Here is a 5,279-nt window from a genome sequence, read left to right on the forward strand (position 1 = left end):
CTTCTTCTAGTCTTTGACATCTAATCTCTCTTGCTCCCTTACTTCTACAAACTACCATCTTTTTACTAATCTTTGTTTCAGCTCAAATTATATTTTTTTATCTATCTGCTAAATGTACTTATTGCCTTTAATATAATAATTGCCAAGGATTTATTCAAAAATAATAAGATTTATTGATTGAACATTTTGTCTATTAAATATTCAATTAATACTATAATAGGTAAGAAAATCAAGTTATTTAGAGAAAGAAATCTTTGCACTTATTTTGATAAAAAATAAAATTTAAAAAGTAGTATTGAAATGGCACTAAAAGAACAAAGTAAATATTAAAAATTAGATCAAGATGAAAAAAAATCTATAACATTATATTAAAGAATAATTGATTAATGTTAGAAAATACATATATTTAGGAAGACTAGATGTTGTATTATAACATGGCTATTAAATAAAAGAAATAATATATATATATATATATATATATATATATATATATATTGTAGAAGAACTTTATTAAAAATATTATAGCAAATTATTTAAGAAGTATAGGTAATTGATAAGGAATATCAAAATTAGTAATTTTTAATATCACCTCTTTATAAAATGGACTTTTACTTACTTTATACAGCTATAAACGAAGGAAAAAATCTAGATAAAAATATAATTAATATAAGAATCTTAAAGAAAGAATTAAGGATATTTTATAGCAAATTTTATCTAAAAAAACCAATAATTAATATTTAAAGAAGATTGGTTGTGAATCATGGTCAAACTTAGACCTCAAGGCATAAAATGACACACCTATGGCAATTATGGACTTCTTTGGTTATTTAGAACTTCTAAATATAAAAATAAAATAAAGACAAGTTCTTTAAATATTACTTTTAAATGATTTGATTTTATAAGATTCGTAGCAATAAATTTGTAGAAGATTATATATATGAAATGGAAAATAATCCTTGTATTCTATTTGAGTATTGGCCGGCTTCCTTCTCCAACTTTCATGCCAATCTTTCAAAGTTAATAATTCTTAATTCTACTATTCAATTGCTCTCAATTTTTTTACAATTTTAGGCAATTTAGCTTACTATTAGTATAAATATTTTTACTTCAATCTAATTAACATATCTTAGAAGATCAATGAATATTTCTAAGATTTATGTTGAATTTTATTAAAATTTATTTAAAATTATAATAGACCTTCATTAGAAAATTATTAGAATTTGAATAGAGTTCACTTAAGTATTGATTAAAGTTTTATTTAAACTTATTTATAATAATATTAAAAATTAATAAGAAATAAATTATGATTTTTTTTAATTTTTTAATTTTTTAAAAATAATTTCTTTAATATTTCTTCATTAATATTATAATATTAATGAAGATGATGCCTATTATAGCTAGAAAACATGTTATTACTTGACTTATTCCTCTTCAACCAAATTTTTGTTATTGATACCTACAAATAATTAGTTATTGCATGTAATAGCTTGAGCAATAAATTATTTCAAAGAATCTACTTTCAATATTATTAATAATAAATCTATGATATTATTTTTTAATCTATATTAAAATTTATTGATATGGATTTTTTTGTTCTAATTCGCATCACAAGCAAGTTTTTCAAATTTAGTAATATATATGGTAGCAAATCATGATTCTTATCATAAAGATAAGAGCTTAGTATTTATTATTCTTTTTTATCACTTTTTTCAAATATTACTATAAACACTTTTTAAAATAAATTCAAATTATAAAAGAATTATAAATTTTTTTCTATAAAAAATATGAACCATAGAAATATTTCTAAATATAAATATACCTATAAATTTAATTTTAATAAATCCATCGGAGTATTAGAAAGAATACAATCTTAGATAAAACTTGACTTGTTGCAAAAATCCTGAAAATTTTGATCTTGTTCCATCAAACCTCTTGTGCATACTAAACTTTATTTTTTTTGTGTTGTAGAAGCAAGACTTTTTGGATTTGGTTGTGAGGTTAATCTATTTGCTTTCTTTAACTTGTTAACTTCTTGGCATAGACTTTGAACTTCTTCCATAGACATAGAAATAGTCTTTTTGTGGTTGGTGTAGGTGATATGTGAGATTTCTACCCTAAAGATATTAATAAGCTCATAAAGATCTATGATAGTTACAAATTTATTCTCAATTTTGTAAAGTATAACATCTATGATTTTTTCTTCTATTTCAAATAGCTTAATAAATCCATAAGTCAAATTAGAGGAAGGTAATCCACAACCTCTAATTTTAAATGAGAATTTCTACAAAAAAAAAGTAATCAATCATTTAAAAAATAAATCAATGTTAAAAAATAAATATTACTTTAAAGTGGATAGTTTGTAACTATTAAAAGATAAGAATAGAAGTAAAATAATCTACTTACTTCTAAAAATAAGATAAAAATTATGAATTATGATTCTTGTTAATTTGTCAAAGAGAAGAATTCAAAGAAGATATATTAATACGTGAAAAATGAATCAAAGATAGATTAAAAATTAGAAATAATAAAAATAAATATATTTAATAAAAAACTCAAATAGCTATTATTAAAAGCTAAAAAACTATAGAGTCTGAAAACTAGACTAGAAGCAAAAAAAAATTGACAAGAGTGAAGAAGGCTTTATTTTTGTTTCTATATATATTATTTATTTAATAGCTACATGCAAACATTCTATAGGATCTCCAATATGTATTTAATTTATGAGACACATGTCTTAACTTCTAAGAAAAGTTTCTTATATATGTGCCATATTGTTAACTTGTACTATAAGCTATCAATACATGTGATACGTGCCTAACTTGTTGGCTAAGTTTCTAATCTACCAATCACCTATAGACATGTATAAAGGTGAAATCACATTTATGAAGCTTTTAGGAAGCTTCTCCACAAGATACTATCAAATTAACCTAATTTTATGTACTTCTGTCTATTCATATTATTTGGATAACTATAGGTATATCTATGACACATTGTTTCTGTATTTTTTTCAATGATTACTAAAAAATAGTGGTTTTTTTAATTTTTTTTTAATTAGGTTTGAATCATAATTCTTCTTTAGCTTTCTATTTAATTAAAAAAATGATGTTTGTAGATGTTGAAATAATTCAAATCATCTTTATACTACCACTTCTAATCAATCTTATTTTTTTAAGATAGTAGATTGAGTTGATGCATTTAAGCATTAAAGTTTTCATTTACTCTTGCATATGTGCTATTACTCCTTTGATTGTATAAAGTTTTTTTATAATAATATAATAAAAAAAGGTATCTAATATTACTTGGAATAAAAAATTAAAAATTAAAAATTAAATTAAATAAGAAAATGGAAAATTTTAAGAATAATAATAATTTACTAAGTCAAACTATTTTTTAATTTTCATTCTTTTCCATAATTTTCTAATATCACTCTATTAGAATCTACAAAATTATTTAAAACAAGAAACTTTTTTTAGTTTCTAAAATAATATAAGAATCTAATAAAACCATTTCTAATTATATAGATTAAAAAAAGTCTTGAATAAGATATGAATTCAAGAAAGATCTTGAAAACACCAATAATGGTCTTAGTCTTATTTTTATATATACTAGCTACCAAAAGAATTCAATAAAAGATTTCTATGAATTATGAGAATTGTGATGCAAGCCTTAAGTCATAGATTGGTTCCAACACAATCTTCTTTAACAAGAAAACATATAACACAAGTTTAAATAGCTACATGGTATGTTTGTAAAAGTCAAAATATCTCCACAAGTAGAAAAACCATGCATCTATGTTGGCATAGAAACCAAGATTTTCAAATTACAAAGCTAGAACAATACATATTTGCAAAACAAGTACCTAGTTTAAACTTTGATAATTTTTCTTCATCTGTTTATTGTCCATGCACGTCTATTGACATAGTTGTCATGTAGTTCTTTCAAATTTTGTAGACACATATTTAATAGGCAACCAATTGTTTAGGGTCCTTTAAATATTAGTAATAGAGGAGTAAGGAGGAGGAATTGGGGATGTATATATAATAAAATAAAATATAACAAAACAAAACAAATCTATTCTGGACAATTAGATAATGTTAATGGTTTTGGATTCATATTGATATATTGATAAAAGGAACCATTTGGATATTGTATTCATCCACCACCCTGTACCAGCGAGATCTATTCCACTAAGGCAGCAAACGTACCCTGCAGAAGGCACGTTGTTGGTTCATTCCAAAGCCCGAGTTACTGAGAACTTGGAATTGTGACAACCTGTGCCGATTCACTCCAAAAACCGTGGAAGTGATTTTGGGCAGGATGGTGCTCAGGTTTTCCCCAAGAGGCAACCGTGACGAGGCCCAGCCCGGAGGGGAGGGGCAAAAGAGGGAACCGCAGAGATGGGAGGTCCGACCAACCGGATTCGAACCAGTGACCTAAGGATTTCTGCCAACTCTACAGTCCTCCGCTCTACCAACTGAGCTATGGTCGGCCTTGTACCCCCACCGCGCCCTGTTCACAGTGGGATTCGAACCCACGCCCTTTCGGACCAGAACCTTAATCTGGCGCCTTAGACCAACTCGGCCATATGAACACGCTCCTTGCTGACGTGGAGGCCACCCCTTGCCACCTTATCAACTTCGACGTCCCCGCGCCTCCCCTCATCCTCCTCCCTGCATTGCATTGCTCCTGCCGCCATCCCATCCTCCCATTTCACAACACGCCGCTCTCCTCCCATGCCAACCAACGCACACGGACCCACTCCATCAACATTCCCCACACGCCTGCACGCACCACCACTACCTCGCATCCCCGCATCCATCCTCGCATTCCACAACACGCCTGTCTCTGCTCCGGAGATGGGTGCTCTTCATCCTCCATCAACAACTCACCTTCTTCTTCCGCTCCCCTGCCTCGCATTCGCTCCACCAACCACATCACAACGTCAAACACCCTCTACTCGCTCCTGCGTCGAGCTCGAACCGTGCCCCGCCATGCTCCTCGTTCCACGGATCGCACAGACGTCGTCCACTGAGCACCTAATTCCACCACGCTCGCGGCCGCTCAAACTCGCATCAAAACCGCTCCCGATCACCTGCCATGTTATCACTGCGACTCCTCCACATTTCTGCCCAAACACGATTCACATCGCCCACATCCCACCGCACACTCATCGTGCCTGCGTGCGTCGATTCCAATTTACACAACTCATGAACTTTCACCTCTAATTTAATTTATGTACACCTCAACCAACGGTGACGAGTTTAATATCTCAATTTTTC

At 29.3% G+C, this 5,279-nt stretch overlaps 2 non-coding genes across 2 annotated transcripts; both read right to left on the bottom strand.

Annotated features, from left to right (window-relative positions):
- Positions 1 to 4,405: 4,405 nt before the first annotated feature.
- TRNAY-GUA (transfer RNA tyrosine (anticodon GUA)) lies at positions 4,406 to 4,489 on the bottom strand. Its single transcript is given in 2 exon segments — positions 4,406 to 4,441; positions 4,453 to 4,489. It is a non-coding gene; the product is annotated as a tRNA-Tyr (tRNA).
- Positions 4,490 to 4,510: 21 nt separating this feature from the next.
- Positions 4,511 to 4,591, bottom strand: TRNAL-AAG (transfer RNA leucine (anticodon AAG)). Its single transcript has one exon. It is a non-coding gene; the product is annotated as a tRNA-Leu (tRNA).
- Between the last annotated feature and the right edge of the window lie 688 nt (positions 4,592 to 5,279).

The sequence above is a fragment of the Physcomitrium patens genome, chromosome 5 (assembly GCF_059467195.1).
Source record: "Physcomitrium patens ecotype Gransden chromosome 5, ASM5946719v1, whole genome shotgun sequence".
NCBI classification, from domain to species: domain Eukaryota; kingdom Viridiplantae; phylum Streptophyta; class Bryopsida; order Funariales; family Funariaceae; genus Physcomitrium; species Physcomitrium patens.